The sequence below is a fragment of the Salvelinus fontinalis genome, chromosome 37, assembly GCF_029448725.1.
Source record: "Salvelinus fontinalis isolate EN_2023a chromosome 37, ASM2944872v1, whole genome shotgun sequence".
Lineage (NCBI taxonomy): Eukaryota > Metazoa > Chordata > Actinopteri > Salmoniformes > Salmonidae > Salvelinus > Salvelinus fontinalis.
In genome coordinates, this window is record NC_074701.1 from 30,778,310 (window position 1) to 30,798,511 (window position 20,202).

Here is a 20,202-nt window from a genome sequence, read left to right on the forward strand (position 1 = left end):
AAATTATATCAAAGTGTCTGCATTTTTTTGGACACAGAATTCATTCATGAAGGTCATTGTAATGAAACAATATCACAGTCTCCAAGTCCAAGTCTACAACATAGCCAATCAAAAGTATTGGGAATAAGCACCACGGAACATGTGGGCAGATATTTCCTGAATCCTGAGTGGTTCGACCATTTCACAAGGAAGCGTCACATCTATCTGTGGTAGCGGTGTTCACTGTGCAGACAAGGCAGAAGATGCAATGTATTTGTTTGTTGTATAACGCATGTGAGTAGCACGGTTGTGTATCTCTGTTTTAACCAATAGGCCTCTGTAACCAGCTGTAGGACTATTTGTGCCTTAGTCAGACTCGCACATAGAGGCATTGATACAGTGTAAACAATGTCAAACGAGTAGACTAAACTTCTGAAATCGGTTCATTTCCAATGTACTTCATGTACTGCACACGCGAACACATAGATGTGGGCTTTTTATTCCCTGTTTCTCAAAATTCATAGGGCACTCGCACATCTGAGCCATCCCTTTTTGCAGGTGCATGGCAACAGTTGAACAAGATGAGAAAAAATAAGAAACCCAGACTCTGCTCGTGCTACTATCACTACTCTTTAATACGCTTTATGCATCTGCCTCAAGGCCTTCGTCAGAGCTCTTTTTCTCATCTTATTCCAAATGTCTGAAATACGATCAGTCATTAACGGGGTCCAAGCTTTGCCACAATATGTAGTCTGTTTCCTCCTAACGTGGTCCTCACTCACTATTCCCCATCCCACCTCTGGCACAAAATTAGTTGGATGTTTCACTAGACTATTTAAAGGCACAGTCTGTTAGATGTCTACTAATTTCAAGTAATGCATGAAATATACAGTCGAAGTCGGGAGTTAACATACACTTTAGCCAAATACATTTAAACTCAGTGTTTCACAATTCCTGACATTTAATCTAAAAAATTCCCTGTCTTAGGTCAGTTAGGATCACCACTTTATCTTCTTGCCACTATAGGGGGTGCTGTTTCGCATTGGCATAATTTGCTCTACAGATTAAACTGCCTAGTACTCAATTCTTGCTCGTACAATATGCATATTATTATTATTATTGGATAGAAAACACTCTCTAGTTTCTATAGCCGTTGGAATTTTGTCTCTGAGTGAAACAGAACTCCTTCTACAGCACTTTTCATGACAGGGAGTCAGATTTCAGACATCTTGGCCCCTGATCCCAGGTCGGTTGTAATGTCCCTGTAAATGCTATGGAGAAACAGACACTGCCTACGTCTTCCTTTGGATGTCAGTACGTGGTGACGCTTTGAATGGAGTCGATTGCGCAATCAGGGCCTGTATAAAACACCAAATACCGGAAGTAGCTTCCTTTTGCTGCCTGCGCCTGACGCACGAAGGACTTCGGACTCGCCTCCTTCCAACCTGTTGTTTAGCCAGTAATGTTTCTCCGGTCATGTTTTTACTCGTTATAGGTGCTAACAACATCATAAGGTAGTTAATTTGAACCGTTTTATAGCAATTTATATCCGTTTAGTGCGATTTTGAGGCATTGCTTTGTGGTGCACTTTGAAGCGCCGGGCACGTTTCGGGGTCCCGGTCGAACGTTAGTGGGCATTTCGACAGACAAGAGGACATCTTTCGACCAAAAGAAGATTAGACCCAAGAAAGGATACATTGCCCAAGATTCTGATGGAAGAACAGCTCATAGTAAGAACAATTTATGATGATAAATCATGTTTCTGTCGAAAAATGTTAAACGCTTATGCCGCCATTTTGTTTGGTATAGCTTCGCTTGGCGCAACCTGTATTGAAAAGTAAGGATAATTTAAAAAATGTAATTCAGCGATTGTATTAAGAATTAAATTGTCTATCAATCGCTGTCCACCTTGTATTTTTTTGTCAAGTTTATGAGTATTTATGTATAAGACTAGATCACTGTCTAATATGGCGCACGACATTTTCTGACCAGCTGGGCTACTTTTCTCATTGTCTAACCATGATTTTGGTGGCTAAATATGCACATTTTCGAACAAACTCTATATGTATGTTGTAATATGATGTTACAGGAGTGTCATCTGAAGAATTCTGAGAAGGTTAGTGAAAAAATTAATATATTTTGGCGATGATTACGTTATCGCTCTCTTTGGCTAGAATCAATGCTCTGGTAACGTTTGCACATGTGGTATGCTAATATAACGATTTATTGTGTTTTCGCTGTAAAACACTTAGAACATCTGAAATATTGTCTGAATTCACAAGATCTGTGTCTTTCCATTGCTGTGAGCTGTGTATTTTTAAGAAATGTTTTATGATTAGTAATTAGGTAATACACGTTGCTCTGTGTATTTATTCTAGTCGAGTTGTGATGGTGGGTGCAATTGTAAACTATGATTTATACCTGAAATATGCACGTTTTTCTAACAAAACCTATCCTATACCATAAATATGTTATCAGACTGTCATCTGATGAGGTTTTTTCTTGGTTAGTGGCTATCAATATCTTTATTTGGCCGAATTGGTGATAGCTACTGGTGTTGAGAAAAAATGGTGGACAAAGAAAAATGGTGTCTTTTGCTAACGTGGTTAGCTAATAGATTTACATATTTTGTCTTCCCTGTAAAACATTTTAAAAATCTGAAATGGTGGCTTTATTCACAAGATCTGTATCTTTCATTAGGTGTCTTGGACTTGTGATTTAATGATATTTAGAAGCTACAATTTACTTGTGATGCTAGTCAGTCGGGGGGGGGGGGGGGGGGGGGGGGGGGGGGGGGGGGTGCTCCCGGATCCGGGTTTCTGAGGCAGTAAAAGTTATTTTAAGAATGTGAAATGTCAGAATAATAGTAGAGAGAATGATTTATTTCAGCTTTTATTTCTTGCATCACATTCCCAGTGGGTCAGAAGTTAACATACACCCAATTTGTATTTGGTAGCATTGCCTTTAAATTGTTTAACTTGGGTCAAAAGTTTTGGGTAGCCTTCCACAAGCTTCCCACAATAAGTTGGGTGAATTTTGTCCTATTCCTCCTGACAGAGCTGGTGTAACTGAGTCAGGTTTGTAGGCCTCCTTGCTCGCACACGCTTTTTCAGTTCTGCCCACAAATTTTCTATAGGATTGAGGTCAGGGCTTTGTGATGGCCACTCCAATGCCTTGACTTTGTTGTCCTTAAGCTATTTTGACACAACTTTGGAAGTATGCTTGGGCTCATTGTCCATTTGGAAGACCCATTTGCGACCAAGCTTTAACTTCCTGACTGATGTCTTGAGATGTTGCTTCAATATATCCACAAAATCTTCCTCCCTCATGATGCCATCTATTTTGTGAAGTGCACCAGTCCCTCCTGCAGCAAAGCACCCCACAACATGATGCTGCCACTCCCGTGCTTCACGACTGGGATGGTGTTCTTCGGCTTGCAAGCCTCCCCTTTTTCCTCCAAAACATAACGATGTTCATTATGGCCAAACAGTTCTATTTTTGTTTCATCAAACCAGAGGACATTTCTTCAAAAGTACAATCTTTGACCCCATGTGCAGTTGCAAACCGTAGTCTGTCTTTTTTACGGCGGTTTTGGAGCAGTGGCTTCTTCCTTGCTGAGCGGCCTTTCAGGTTATGTTGATATAGGACTCGTTTTACTGTGGATATAGATACTTTTGTGCATGTTTCCTCCAGCATCTTCACAAGGTCCTTTGCTGTTGTTCTGGGATTGATTTGCACTTTTCGCACCAAAGTACGTTCATCTCATGGAGACACAACGCGTCTCCTTCCTGAGCGGCATGACGGCTGCGTGGTCCCATGGTGTTTATACTTGCGTACTATTATTTGTATAGATGAACGTGGTACCTTCAGGCGTTTGGAAATTGCTCCCAAGTATGAACCAGACTTGTGGAGGTCTACAATTATTTTCTGATGTCTTGGCGGATTTAATTTGATTTTCCCATGATATCAAGCAAAGAGGCACTGAGTTTGAGGGTAGGCCTTGAAATACATCCACAGGTACACCTCCAATTGACTCAAATGATGTCAATTAGCCTATCAGAAGCTTCTTAAGCCATGACATAATTTTCTGGAATTTTCCAAGCTGTTTAAAGGCACAGTCAACTTAGCGTATGTAAACTTCTGACCCACTGGAATTGTGATACAGTGAATTATGAGTGAAATAATCTGTCTGTTAACAATTGTTAGAAAAATTACTTGTGTCATGCACAAAGTAGATGTCCTAACCGACTTGCCAAAACTGTAGTTCGTTAACAAGACATTTGTGGAGTGGTTGAAGAGTTTTAATGACTCCAATCTAAGTGTGTGTAAACTTCCGACTTCAACTGTATATAGGCCTACCACCTGAAAAATATGACAAAACCTAAATACAACTGACATACATATAAATTACTTAAATAGCCATAACCTTATAACCAGGTCATATAAATAGTCTACACCATTGTTTATGTTGTTGTTGTCATAGGAGACTGTAAAAAATGATGCGTCAACTTAATTTAAGAAATAGGCTACACGTATCCTGTAACTTCAAAACATATTGGAGAGAAAAGTAGGGAATGTAATGTTGCTCTCATGGAATCAGAATGGTCCTCTATTTGTTGTTTGTGAGGAACAGATGTGTGGGCCTATAAAATGGCTGAAACATCTAATGTCTCTCACTTACTCTTCACCAGGGTCGCTCCAGTCTTGGTACTGATGGCCAAACAGAGCTCAACCTTTGCTGTGTTGCTGAGATCTGTGCATACTGGGTTCTCTCTCTTGGCTCTCACATCTACTCCTTCTATCAACTGCACATATTCTCTAATAGTACATTGACCGACCTGTCTTAAGACAGTCTCTTTGGTAAAAAAGTCTATCAGTTGGGTCATTGTTGAAAAATGTTCACACTAAATTTGCAAACGTCTGCTGTATGCAAGATACCTACCTGACTTACCAGACTTTGTAGCCCTATATTACTAAGTGGAGGCCTCAGCTGTGATGTGAAGTTTTGCCACTAAGTGGGGCTGTGGCTCTGTGTTGTTTAGCCATTAAGTGGGGCTGTGGTACTGTGTTGTTTAGCCACTAAGTGGGGCTGTGGTACTGTGCTGTTTTGCCACTAAGTGGGGCTGTGGTACTGTGCTGTTTTGCCACTAAGTGGGGCTGTGGTACTGTGCTGTTTTGCCACTAAGTGGGGCTGTGGTACTGTGTTGTTAAGCCACTAAGTGGGGCTGTGGTACTGTGTTGTTTAGCCACTAAGTGGGGCTGTGGTACTGTGCTGTTTTGCCACTAAGTGGGGCTGTGGTACTGTGCTGTTTTGCCACTAAGTGGGGCTGTGGCTCTGTGTTGTTTAGCCACTAAGTTGGGCTGTGGTACTGTGTTGTTTAGCCACTAAGTGGGGCTGTGGCTCGGTGTTGTTTAGCCACTAAGTGGGGCTGTGGTACTGTGTTGTTTAGCCACTAAGTGGGGCTGTGGTACTGTGTTGTTTAGCCACTAAGTGGGGCTGTGGTACTGTGCTGTTTAGCCACTAAGTGGGGCTGTGGTACTGTGTTGTTGTTAAGCCACTAAGTGGGTCTGTGGTACTGTGCTGTTTTGCCACTAAGTGGGGCTGTGGTATTGTGTTGTTGTTAAGCCACTAAGTGGGGCTGTGGTATTGTGTTGTTTAGCCACTAAGTGGGGCTGTGGTATTGTGTTGTTGTTAAGCCACTAAGTTGGGCTGTGGTATTTTGTTGTTTAGCCACTAATTGGGGCTGTGGCACTGTGTTGTTTAGCCACTAAGTGGGGCTGTGGTACTGTGTTGTTTAGCCACTAAGTGGGGCTGTGGTACTGTGTTGTTTAGCCACTAAGTGGGGCTGTGGTACTGTGTTGTTTAGCCACTAAGTGGGGCTGTGGTACTGTGCTGTTTAGCCACTAAGTGGGGCTGTGGTACTGTGTTGTTGTTAAGCCACTAAGTGGGGCTGTGGTACTGTGCTGTTTTGCCACTAAGTGGGGCTGTGGTATTGTGTTGTTGTTAAGCCACTAAGTGGGGCTGTGGTATTGTGTTGTTTAGCCACTAAGTGGGGCTGTGGTATTGTGTTGTTGTTAAGCCACTAAGTTGGGCTGTGGTACTGTGTTGTTTAGCCACTAAGTGGGGCTGTGGCACTGTGTTGTTTAGCCACTAAGTGGGGCTGTGGTACTGTGTTGTTTAGCCACTAAGTGGGGCTGTGGTACTGTGTTGTTTAGCCACTAAGTGGGGCTGTGGCACTGTGGTTCATGCACCTTGCAGAAAAGTGAGCTGGGGATGATTACAAATCACTTAATTTCTGTTGTTACCGTTGACTCCCTCTGAGATCTGAACGGTTGGGATTGATATATACCATAGGGCTACAACTACACACTACTGTCCCTCCCTGTTATGTTTCAAATGAAACCATAGGACTCAAAACAAAATATATCGTAACGATTCCACAATACCACAATGCCTAGGCAAAAAGAAGAACAGAATATGATGGGTGAAAATAATTCATTGTATCCATTCTTATCTAAATTTTTACATTCTGAACTAGGCCGACAATATTGGTATTCAAGGGGTTACATGGGCAGGGCCGGGGAGAGATGCAGGCCCATCTCACTGTTTTGCGTTTCTATGCAGGAAGCAATGCCTTTTGTTTAGGTAACAAGGCAATTCACCCCATGGAACGATAGAGTGGAAAAAGAGAGAGATAGAGGTAAGAATGCTAAACAAGCTGATGCTGCATTGCAGAGCAGGGAAGCAAAGGAGAAGAGGAGGAGGGAATGAATGCTAGTATTGGGCTCTGCCCAGGGATTCCCTGTGTGTTGCAGTGTTTCTCATTGCTAAGTTATTTTCCAGGTGGGTCGCAAAGGCCCCAAATCCACATCCAGCGCCTCTTTGACCAAAATTGTCAATTAAAACCCATTTAAGCCTAATTATTTTAGGTAGGGGGAAAGAGTTGGTGGGGGCCCACTCCTCCCCTCCTATGTATAATTTACAATGGTAGGGGGGACGCTGGTGTGTTGTCATCACAATGATTACACCTTGACCGAGTCTGTAATACCTACATGTTTCAAGCAGAACACCATTGACCCTGTGCCTAAGGAAGCGAAGGTAACCTGCCTAAATGATTACCGCCCCATAGCACTCACGTTTGGTGGCAATGAAATGCTTTGAAAGGCTGGTCATGGCTCACATCAACAGCATCATCATCCTGGATACCCTAGACCAGTGGTCACCAACCTTTTCTGGGTCAAGATCACTTTCCCAGTCAAAAAGCAAGTTGAGATCTACTGCTCAGATTTTAATTTTTTACATTAAGCCACACAAACAGTTTTGTAGGAATGAGGTTTGGGCAGTAGGCCTAATACATTATCACAGCATATTGGCTATATGATTGGCCTGCCAATATTGTTAATCAGACCATATTATATTTAAAAACTCAAGCTTAGATAACGAAATAGATCAGTTGGTTTAGCACTTGTAAGCCACTGTGGAGCATGAATTGAAAAATGTGCTTTTTTTATTTTACTGGACTGATGGTACCTGCATCTGATGGTCAACGAGGTCAAATCACCACGTCAGTGATCTTCAGGTGGAAAAGTTGGAGCTCTAGAAAGATGCCCGAGTTTCCGACTTGGAATTTTGAGTTGGACGTTCAAAATTATTTTTCCCAACCGCCTCTCACGGTCCCTGCTCTCTCCTTCCTTTCCTCCGGTGAGACTGACCAGAGAGAGGGGACACCATCTTCCACCTGATGGCGAAACTCGAGTCGCACCACATAAATAAATATTCCTTAATTTTAAAATCGACACGACGAGCTTTTAATAATAATAAAACGCAGGGCTATCGATACTTGGCTACTCAGTCATTGCAGCTGTAGCCCGAGCGGAAGTAGAAAAGCCAAAGGCTTGCGCGGGACTTTTGAATCAAGTGCACCTACCGGCAACAGCTCAACACGATTTTTAAAAAGGAGCGCAAGCCTTTGGCTTTTCTACAGAAATATTTGGTGATCGACTAGGAATGCCTTGCAGATTGATCGTGATCGACCGGTTGGCGACCACTGCCCTAGACCCACTCCAATTCGCATACCACCCCAACAGATCCACAGATGACGCAATCTCAATCGCACTCCACACTGCCCTTTCCTGCCTGGACAAAAGGAACACCTATGTGAGAATTCTGTTAATTGACTACAGCTCAGCGTTCAACACCATAGTGCCCACAAAGCTCATCATTAAGCTAAGGACCCTGGGACTAAACACCTCCCTCTGCAACTGGATCCTGGACTTCCTGACGGGCTGCCCCCAGGTCGTAAGGGTAAGCAACAACGCGTCTGCCACGTTGATCCTCAACATGGGGGCCCCTCAGGGGGGCGTGCTTAGTCCCCTCCTGTACTCCCTGTTCACCCACGACTGCGTGGCCAAGCACAACTCCAATACCATCATTAAGTTTGCTGACGACACAACAGTGTTAGGTCTGGTTTCGACAACAATGAGAAAGCCTATAGGGAGGAGGTCAGAGACCTGGCAGTGTGATGCCAGGACAACAACCTCTCCCTCAACGTGAGCAAGACAAAGGAGATGATCGTGGACTACAGGAAAAGGCTACTCAGGCCACCATTAACATTGACGGAGCTGTATTGGAGCGGGTCGAGAATTTCAAGTTCCTTGGTGTCCACATCACCAACAAACTATCATGGTCCAAACACACCAAGACAGTTGTGAAGAGGGCACAATAACACCTCTCCCCCCTCAGGAGACTGAAAAGATTTGGCATGGGTCCCCAGATCCGCAAAAAGTTCTACAGCTGCACCATGGAGAGCATCCTGACTGGTTGCATCACCGCCTGGTATGGCAACTGCTCAGCATCTGACCGTAAGGCGCTACAGAGGGTAGTGCGTACGGTCCAGTACATCACTGGGGCTAAGCGTCCTGCCATCCAGGACCTATAGTGAGTACCATAATTCATTGGACAGTGACCATTTTTTATTTTAGTTCTGCACTCTAACACTTTGAGTTTGAAAGGATACAATGACAATGAGGGTGAAGTGCAGACTGTCAACTTTAATTTAAGGGTATTTTCATACATATTGGATGAACCGTTTAGAAATGACAGCACCTTTTGTACATGGTTTCCCCATTTTAAGGTACTACAAGTATTTGTTGAATTGGCTTCACAGATGTGTGTCGTTAGGCAGGTGTATTAATTTGTGTCGTTAGTGAATGCAGGAGAGCTTTTGATGAATAGTATTGATTCTACACTTTGCTATTGCCTTTGGAGGTTGTTGTTGGGGCATGACAACATGAAGAAGACAGCGGTGTCGATGCAAATGAAGCTGGCCGTCATAAGGCTTAGAAATGTAAATCAATCAGGAACATTGCAAAAACCCTGGGCAGCCCAAGTCAACAGTTTGGTTCATCATTAACAAGAAAAAAACAACCTGTGAACTCAATGTCAAAAGACCCGGTAGACTGAGGAAGACCACTGTAGTGGATGACCGGAGAATACTCTCTATGGTGAAGTAAAACCCCCCTGACAACAGCCCAACATATCATAAACACTCCTAGATGTAGGTGTAGATGTGTCAAAGTCTACCATAAGTAGAAGACTAAAACAGCAGGACTACAGAGGGTACACTGCAAGATGCAAATCACTGATGAGCCTGAAGAACAGAAAGGCGAAATTACAGTTTGCTAAAAAGCACCTAAGAGAGCCCCAAGAGTTCTGGAAAAAAGTATTGTGGACTGATGAGACAAAGATTAACATGTACCAGAGTGATGGAAGGAGGAAAGTGTGGAGAAAAAAAAGACATGCCCATGATCCAAAACATACCACCTCATCCGTGAAACATGTGGAGGGGGTGTTATGGCTTGGGCCTGTATGGCTGCCAATGGAACAGGCTCACTTGTCTTCATCGATGACGTGACTGCAGACAGAAGTAGAACAATGAATTCTGAAGTCTGCAGAAATATTTTATCTGCTCAGATAAAACCAAATGCCTCCAAACTCATTGGACGACACTTCATCATGCAACAAGACAATGACCCTAAACATACTGCTAGAGCAACGAAGGGGTTTTTTATGGCCAAAAAGTGGAAAATCCTTGACTGGCCGAGTCAATCATCGGATCTGAATCCAATTGAACATGCATTTTACATGCTGAAGAGAAGACTGAAGGCAATAAGTCCCCGAAACAAGCAGGAACTGAAGATGGCTGCAGTACAGGCCTGACAGAGCATCACCAGGGAAGAAACCCAGCATCTGGGTGATGTCGATGCATCGCAAACTTCAAGCAGTCATTACGTGCAAAGGGTATGCGACCAAATATTAACAATGATTACTTTATTCTACATTATGTTAAACTGTCCTATGTTTTTTGATGCCCGAAAATGGGAGGGAACTATATACAAAAGCTTCTATAATTTCTAAACGGTTCATCCGATATGTATGAAAATAACCTCAAATTAAAGCTGACAGTCTGCACTTCACCCTCATTGTCATTGTATCCTTTCAAACTCAAAGTGCTAGAGTACAGAACCAAAATAACAAAAAAAGGGTCACTGTCCAACGAATTATGGTGCTCACTGTATATCCTAGGTGGTGTCAGAGGAAAGCCCATAAAATTGTCAAAGACTCCAGTCACCCAAGTCATAGACTGTTCTCTGCTACCGCACAGCAAGCAGTTCCGGAGCTGAACAGTAATCAAATGGCCATCCGGACAATTTGCATTGACCCCCCGTCCCCCGTCCCCTTGTTTTTACACTGCTGCTACTCGTGGTTTATTATCTATGCATAGTCACTTTACCCGTACCTACATGTACAAATTACCTTGACTAACCTGTATCCCCACACATTGACTTGGTACCGGTTGTAACGGGTGTCGTAATCCTCCTCCTCAAACGAGGAGAGGAGAGAAGGATCGAAAGACCAAAATGCAGCGGGTTGTGAATACATAATGAATTTTAATAAACAAGACGAAACTAAACACACGAAGAACACTTGATACTTTACAAAACGAAGTAAACAGACCTGGACACGAACTTACATACAACGTGAAGAACGCACGAACAGGAACAGACTACAAATACCTAACGACAATGAAACAGTCCCGTATGGTGCGCACATACACTGACACGGAAGACAATCACCCACAAACAAACAGTGAGAACACCCTACCTTAATATGACTCTCAATTAGAGGAAAACGCAAAACACCTGCCTCTAATTAAGAGCCATACCAGGCAACCCAAAACCAACATAGAAACAGAAAACATAGACTGCCCACCCAAAACTCACGCCCTGACCATCACACACATACAAAACAACAGAAAACAGGTCAGGAACGTGACACCGGTACTCCCTGTATACAGCCTCGTTATTGTTATTTTATTGTGTTACTTTTTAATAATTTTTTACTTTAGTTTATTTGGTAAATATTTTCTTAACTCTTTCTTGAACTGCATTGTTGGTTAAGGGCTTGTAAAGTAAGCATTTCACGTTAAGGCCCTGTCACATGGGCCAAAAACAACAAACAAAGTTTGATTTGATTCAACACAGCTCTCATGAAAATGCCTTCATGGAAAGCAAAGTGGATGAGATGGACTGATTTTATAGTGTGTTATTCCCTTAATAATGTATATTTCCCCACAGAGCTTCTCATACTTCATAGTAGAGTTGTTCAAACCTGGCAAAACTTTGCAATAAAAACAGAATGATTGCTCTGTACAGTCTCATTGTGAGAGAGAGAAATAGGCTCTCTTTTCCAAGAACATGAACCAGGATTGGAGAGACAGTTCCAGCTGGAGAAAGGCTTTCTAATATGTGTGTATAAAAAGGTAAGTATCATCTACGGCCTGGGGTCTACAAATTGCACGACTTGCCATGCTGCGTCAATTTATTCATATTTTTTTCCCAAGGTGCGTAATTTTTTTCTCTCCATTCCTAATGTGCGTATATTTTTTTTATTGAAGTGGCATGACGTTTTCAGACTGGGCTCATGGTAAAATTATTTGTCTATGGTAAAATTATTTGTCTTTGACAGGACCCCACATACTTTGAGTGGAGTTTCTGGAGTCACTGGGCCAGGAAGTTTTTACTGTGGACTCTGTTGGGCAATGCTGTGGTCTCTAGCCTTGCCAGTTTCATCATTCCTAAGGTACAATATACAAGGAAAATACCAGCTAAGGTGGAACCTCATTTTCCCCCCATTTTTTCCCCCCAGACAATTTAGAACCAAAATATTGTAGCTTTTATGTTTTTTTTGTTTTTCCCTAACCACCAGTTCAGAATGACAGCCTGCGTTGCGGATTAAAGGAGTGGACGTGGTCCTGGCCCATCTGGGCCTGTCATTGGCTGTTGCCCAACTGCGTAAACCCACACTGTCCTGGTGCAGTGCCCTACTGCTGCTGCTCTCCACCATCCACATCCCCCCACTGCAGGAGATACAGGAGAGTCACACCTCCTCTTCACTATTTCTCTCCCTCTCTCCATCCTACACATCCCCCCACTGCAGGAGATACAGGAGAGTCACACCTACTCTTCACTATTTCTCTCCCTCTCTCCATCCTACACATCCCCCCACTGCAGGAGATACAGGAGAGTCACACCTCCTCTTCACTATTTCTCTCCCTCTCTCCATCCTACACATCCCCCCACTGCAGGAGATACAGGAGTCACATCTCCTCTTCACTATTTCTCTCCCTCTCTCCATCCTACACATCCCCCCACTGCAGGAGATACAGGAGAGTCACACCTCCTCTTCACTATTTCTCTCCCTCTCTCCATCCTACACATCCCCCCCACTGCAGGGGATACAGGAGAGTCACACCTCCTCTTCACTATTTCTCTCCCTCTCTCCATCCTACACATCCCCCCACTGCAGGAGATACAGGAGAGTCACACCTCCTCTTCACTATTTCTCTCCCTCTCTCCATCCTACACATCCCCCCACTGCAGGAGATACAGGAGAGTCACACCTCCTTTTCACTATTTCTCTCCCTCTCTCCATCCTACACATCCCCCCACTGCAGGAGATACAGGAGAGTCACACCTCCTCTTCACTATTTTTCTCTCTCTGTCTCTCTCTTTCTCCCTCTCTCCACCCTCCACATCGCCCCACTGCTGCAGGTGAGTCACACAGACCGCAGCAGTTGTTTCCTAGTTTGATTTTACAGATGGGCAGACAAAGGCCCCCAAAACAATATCCAGGCCCTCTGGCATCAAAATGGTCAATTAGAAGAAGATGACTTTATTTAAGCAATAAGGCACACGAGGCAGTGCTGTATCATACATACAGTCACAGGTAAATGGCGTTGTTTGGCCTGACGTGACAGCAGAACACCTGCTCTTTCCATAGTATAGACTGACCAGGTGAATCCAGTTGAAAGCTATGATGCCTTATTTATGTCACCTGTTAAATCCACTTCAGTCAGTGTAGATGAAGGGGAGGAGACAGGTTAAAGAAGGATTTTAAGCTTTGAGACAATTGAGACATGGATTGCGTATGTGTGCCATTCACAGGGTGAATGGGCTAGACCAGCTATTCCCAAACTGGGGTATGTAATGCTGTCGGGGGTACGCCAAATAAAAATGTGATTCACATTAAAAAATATATATATTTATATATATTTTTTAAGTAAAAAAATATATAATAATCTTTACATTTTCAAACAGTTCATTTATATTTTCCAACAGGGCTATACATTTGGGTGAGTTTTTTTTCTCGCCTGAGTAGCCTCGTCTCACTGTCAAAAATAAAATTAAACTATCTAGTGTTCAGCGAAATAACAACACAATGTCAAATACAGGTAGCCTAGTTGTAGTGGGTGAGAAGTCAGGCGCAGGAAGCAGAGAGTTCAGGAGGTACTGCAGGCCCCTCACCCGGCGTCTCGAGTCCAGAATGGCCCGTATCGGGACCCCTCAATGTCCAGAGGGGGCGGAGGGACCTCCGGAACCTCACCGTCCTGCAGGGGACCAGCTACCACCGGCCTGAGGAGAGACACATGAAATGAGGGGTTAATGCGATAATAGGAAGGGAGTTGTAACCTATAACACACCTCGTTTATCCTCCTCAGGACTTTGAAGGGCCCCAGACACTGCGGCCCCAGCTTCCGGCAGGGCAAGCGGAGGGGTAGACCCTGTCCCCCGGTACAAACACGGGGGCCTCACTGCGGTGGCGGTCAGCACTCCTCTTCTGCTGTCCACTGGCTTGTTTGAGGTATTCCTGGACGGCCCTCCAGGTTTCCTTGGAGCGCTGCACCCACTCCTCCACCGCAGGAGCCTCAGTCTGACTCGGATGCCAAGGTGCCAGGACCGGCTGGTAGCCCAACACACACTGAAACGGGGATAGGTTCGTTGAGGAGTGACGGAGTGAGTTCTGGGCCAACTCCGCCCATGGGACGTACCTAGACCACTCCCTTGGCCGGTCCTGGCAATACGACCGCAGAAACCTACCCACCTCCTGGTTCACTCTCTCCACCTGCCCATTACTCTCGGGGTGATAACCGGAGGTCAGGCTGACCGAGACCCCCAGACGCTCCATGAATGCCCTCCATACCCGGGACGTGAACTGGGGACTCTGATCAGAGACGATGTCCTCCGGCACCCCGTAGTGCCGGAAGACGTGGGTAAATAGCACCTCCGCAGTCTGTAGGGCTGTAGGGAGACCGGGCAACGGGAGGAGATGGCAGGACTAAGAAAACCGATCCACAACCACCAAAACCGTAGTGTTCCCCTGAGACTGGGGAAGATCGGTCAGGAAATCCACTGATAAGTGAGACCATGGCCGGTGTGGAACGGGGAGGGGTTGTAACTTCCCTCTAGGAAGGTGCCTAGGAGCCTTACTCTGGGCGCACACCAAACATGAAGAGACATAAAACCTAACGTCCCTAGCCAAGGTGGGCCACCAAATCTTCCCCCGGAGGCCCCGCACTGTCCTCGCCACCCCAGGATGACCCGAGGAGGGTAGGGTGTGAGCCCACCGAATCAGTTGGTCCCGAACACCAAGCGGCAAGTACCTACGCCCAGCCGGACACTGAGGAGGCGCAGGTTCCGCCCGTAACGCCCGCTCGATGTCCGAGTCCACCTCTCATACCACTGGTGCCACCAGCCTCGAGGCTGGAAGGATAGGAGTAGGCTCGGTGGACCGATCCTCTGTGTCATAGAGACGGGACAGCGCGTCGGCCTTTGTGTTCAGGGAGCCTGGTCTATAAGACAGAGTGAACCTGAATCGGGTGAAGAACATGGCCCACCATGCCTGACGCGGATTAAGTCTCCTAGCTGCCCGGATATACTCCAGATTCTGGTGGTCGTTCCAGATGAGAAAAGGGTGCTTAGCCCCCTCAAGCCAGTGTCTCTACACCCCCAGGGCTTTTACCACCGATAACAACTCCCGGTCTCCCACATCATAGTTACGCTCCGCCGGACTGAGCTTCCTCGAAAAGAAAGCGCAGGTGCGGAGTTTTGGTGGCGTACCCCGAGCGCTGTGATAGCACAGCACCCACCCCAGCCTCGGACGCGTCCACCTCCACTATGAATGCTAGAGAGGGGTCCGGGTGCGCCAACACGGGTGCATCCGTGAACAGCGCCTTCAACCTATTGAAGGCTCTGTCCGCCTCTGCCGACCCCCAAAAAACGCACCAGCCCCCCTTCAGCAGTGGCTACCTGGCCAAAACCCCGGATAAACCTCCGGTAGTAATTGGCAAACCCCAGGAACTGCTGCACCTCCTTCACCGTGGTAGGAGTCGGCCAATTACGCACGGCCTTAATGCGGTCACACTCCATCACCACCCCCGAGGTGGAAATACGATAACCCAGGAAGGAGACGGCTCGTTTGGAGAACACACACTTCTCAGCCTTGACGTATAGGTCATGCTCCAGCAGTCTACCAAGCACCTTGCGCACCAGAGACACATGCGCGGCGCGGGTGGCGGAATAGATCAGAATATCATTGATATAGATAACCACGCCCTGCTCGTGCAGGTCCCTGAGAATTTCGTCTACAAAGGATTGAAAGACGACTGGAGCATTCTTTAACCCATACGGCATGACGAGGTACTCATAGTGGCCCGATGTGGTACTAAACGCGGTTTTCCACTCGTCCCCATCCCGAATACGCACCAGACTATACGCGCTCCTGAGGTCCAGTTTTGTGAAAAACTGTGCTCCGTGAAACGATTCCACTGCCGTAGCGATGAAAGGTTGTGGGTAACTAAACCCCACTGTGATGGCATTTAGACCTCAATAATCAATGCACGGACACAGACCTCCATCCTTTTTCTTCACAAAAAAGAAACTCGAGGAGACGGGTGAGATGGAGGGCCGAATGTACCCCTGCCCCAGAGATTCCGTGACATATGTCTCCATAGCCAACGTCTCCTCCTGTGACAATGGGTACACGTGACTCTTGGGAAGCGCAGCGTTTACCTGGAGATTTATCAAACAATCCCCCTGTCGATGAGGTGGTAATTTAGTCGCTCTCTTCTTACTGAAAGCGATTGCCAAATCGGCATATTCAGGGGGGATACGCACAGTGCAACCCTGGTCTGGACTCTCCACCAACGTGGCTCCACCAACTCCCATACACCTTCCTGAACACTCCTCTGACCACCCCTGGAGAACCCCCTGTCTCCACGAAATCTTAAGATTGTGACTACCCAGCCAGGGAATCGCCAGCACCAACGGAAAGGCAGGCAAATCGATAATGAAGAGACTAATCCGCTCCTTATGATTCCCCTGCATCACCATGTCCAGTGGAACCGTGGCCTCCCTCACCAACCCTGACTCTAATGGCCGGCTATCTAGGGAGTGCACGGGGAAGGGGGAATCTATCGGCACTAGCGGAACACCCAGTTTGATGGCGTGTCCGCGATCCATAAAGTTCCCAGCTGAAGTTCCCTGAATCGACTAGCGCCTTGTGCTGGGAAGAGGGGAAAAAATCAAGAAACAAAGTCAAGACAAACATGTGACCAACAGGGGGTTCTGGATGAGTTTGGTGCTGACTCACCTGGGGTGACCGAGAAGTGTTCCGCCTGCCCTCTCGACTCCCAGACGGGCCCCACCAGCACCGATCGGCCGTGTGTCCTCTCCGACCACAGCTGGTGCAGGGGGAGCCTCCTCCTCCGGTACCCCTCGGCACGGCCCCCCCTAACTCCATAGGAATGGGAGCGGGAGTGCTAGGTGGTGGAACGAACAGGACCCTTTCCGAACGCCCGCGGGCAGCCAGCAGATTGTCCAGCCGGATAGACATGTCTATGAGTTCATCAAGGGAGAGAGCGGTGTCTCGACACGCTAGCTCCCTGCGGACGTCCTCCCGGAGACTACACCGGTAGTGGTCTATCAGAGCCCTGTCGTTCCACCCAGCTTCAGCGGCCAAGGCCCGGAACTCCAACGCGTAATCCTGTGCGCTCCTATTCTCCTGCCTAAGGTGGAACAGTCGCTCACCCGCCGCTCGGCCCTCTGGAGGGTGATCAAACACGGCACGAAAGCGGCGGGTGAATTCGGGGTAGTGCTCCTTCGCCGAGTCTGGGCCATTCCAGACCGCGTTTGCCCACTCCAGAGCATGACCCGTCAGGCAGGAGACGAGGACACTCACCCTCTCCGCTCCCGAGTGAGTTGGCCTCACTGTCGCCAGATACAGTTCAAGTTGGAGCAAGAATCCCTGACACCCAGCCGCCGCTCCATCATAATCCCTCAGGAGCGCAAGACGGAGAGCGCCGGAGCCGGAGTGGGAGGGAGGAGAAGGTGGATCCAGCGATGGAGGAACCGAAGGTGCAGAGAGGAGACCACTCCTCTCCCATCGGTCCATTCTCTCCATCATCTGGTCCATCGCCGATCCTATCCGATGGAGGACGGTGGTATGATGGAGGACACGTTCCTCCATCAATGGGAGGGGGTTGGCAGCTGCTCCTGCTGACTCCATATTGGTGGTGTGGGATTCTATAACGCCCGGGGAGTAGTGGGTGAGAAGTCAGGCGCAGGAAGCAGAGAGTTCAGGGTAGTGCTAACTTTTAATGCACCACAAGGGTGAACATACGCCAACCAAAACAAATGCCCCAAACACGGGGGACTAAAATAGTCCAGCAAAAAAAAAAACACATGGGAAAACCGTGACACACAGATGTGTACACATGTACATCGAAACAATCCCGCACAACCAGCAGGCGGGCCAGCTGGTAAATAAAGCCCAACCAATCAGCCTTAAACAAACACAGGTGAAACCAATAAACAGAAAAGGGGAAAGGGATCAGTGGCAGCTAGTAGGCCGGTGACGACGACCGCCGAGCGCCACCCGAACATGAAGGGGAGCTACCTTCGGTAGGAGTTGTGACACTAGTCAAATAATTAACACATTAACATTAACCGTTCACATTACCGTTACTCTCTTACGTGAATTCCACTAACAGTCCGTATGTAGCCAAACGTAGCTGCTGCTCATTCCATTTTCCTGAAAAATTGTTTTAAAAAGTAAGGCCCGCATCCATAGAGACACATGCCAGCTCTACTGGTAGTACTGCTACGAGTGGCGCAGCGGTCTAAGGCACTGCATCTCAGTACAAGAGGCATCAATAAAACTAAGTGCATGCTCTTCAACCGATTGCTGCCTGCACCCTCCCGCCCGACTAGCATCACTACTCTGGACGGTTCTGACCTAGAATATGTGGACAACTACAAATACCTAGGTGTCTGGTTAGACTGTAAACTCTCCTTCCATACTCACATTAAGCATCTCCAATCCAAAATTAAATCTAGAATCGGCTTCCTATTTCACAACAAAGCCTCCTTCACTCATGCCGCCAAACATACCCTCGTAAAACTGACTATCCTACCAATCCTTGACTTCGGCGATTTCATTTACAAAATAGCCCCCAACACACTACTCAGCAAACTGGATGTAGTCTATCACAGTGCCATCCGTTTTATCACCAAAGCCCCATATACTACCCACCACTGCGACCTGTATGCTCTCGTTGGCTGGCCCTCACTACATATCCGTCGCAAAACCCACTGGCTCCAGGTCATCTATAAGTATTTGCTAGGTAAAGCCTCGACTTATCTCAGCTCACTGGTCACCATAGCAACACACACCCGTAGCACACGCTCCAGCAGGTATGTTGCACTGGTCATCCCCAAAGCCAACACTTCTTTTGGCCACCTTTCCTTCCAGTTCTCTGCTGCCAATGACTGGAACGATTTGCAAAAATCTCTGAAGCTGGAGTCTTATATCTCCCTCTCTAACATTAAGCATCAGCTGTCAGAGCAGCTTACCGATCACCGTACCTGTTCACAGCCAATCTGTAAATAGCTCACCCGACTACCTCATCACCATATTATTACTCACCCTCTTGCTTTTTTGCACCCCAGTATCTCTACTTGCACATCGTCATCTGCATATCTATCACTCCAGTATTAATGCTAAATTGTAATTATTTTTGTCTCTAGGGCCTATGTATTGCCTACTCTTCTACATTTGCACACACTGTACATAGATTTGTATTTTTTATTTTATTGTCTGTAAGTTTGTTTATGTGTAACTCTGTGTAGTTGTTTAAGTCGCACTGCTTTGCTTTAACTTGGCCAGGTCACAGTTGTAAATGAGAACTCATGATTAAATAAAGGTTCATGATTAAATAAAGGTTAAAACAAAATGCAGTCCCTGGTTCGAATCCAGGCTGCATCACATCCGGCTGTGAATGCAACGCAAAATGACAGGACAATATAACAAAGACTGACGACAGCTACTAGGCCTATGCGGTGAAGAAAATGTGGAAGCATATGCACAATGGGAGATGTTATTGCCATAGGGCGGCTGGACTTTGGTAGTCAAGATGTGTTGGTATCGGTACTGATGGCGCAAAAGCAATGACAGGGAGACACAGTGGAGTGGTAACGCGCGTGCAAGCTGTTGCTCCCGACGCCACTTGGGCACACTGCAGCATCCACCAAGAGGCTCTTGCTGCCAAAGGAATGCCTGACAGCTTGAAAGACGTTTTGGACACAACAGTGAAAATGGTTAACTTTGTTAAAGCAAGGCCCCTGAACTCTCCTGTATTTTCTGCACTATGCAATGATATGGGCAGCGACCATATAATGCTTTTACAACATACAGAAGTGCGCTGGTTATCAAGGGGCAAAGTATTGACACATTTTTTTTTATTTTTTTATTTTTTTATTTTTTTATTTAACCTTTATTTAACCAGGTAGGCAAATTGAGAACACGTTCTCATTTACAATTGCGAC

The 20,202-nt window shown here is 46.3% G+C and overlaps 1 pseudogene; it reads left to right on the top strand.

Moving 5' to 3' along the window:
• The first annotated feature begins 4,692 nt into the window (after window positions 1-4,692).
• LOC129835992 (protein-cysteine N-palmitoyltransferase HHAT-like) overlaps window positions 4,693-20,202 on the top strand; it is a 74,100-nt pseudogene continuing 58,590 nt past the window's right edge.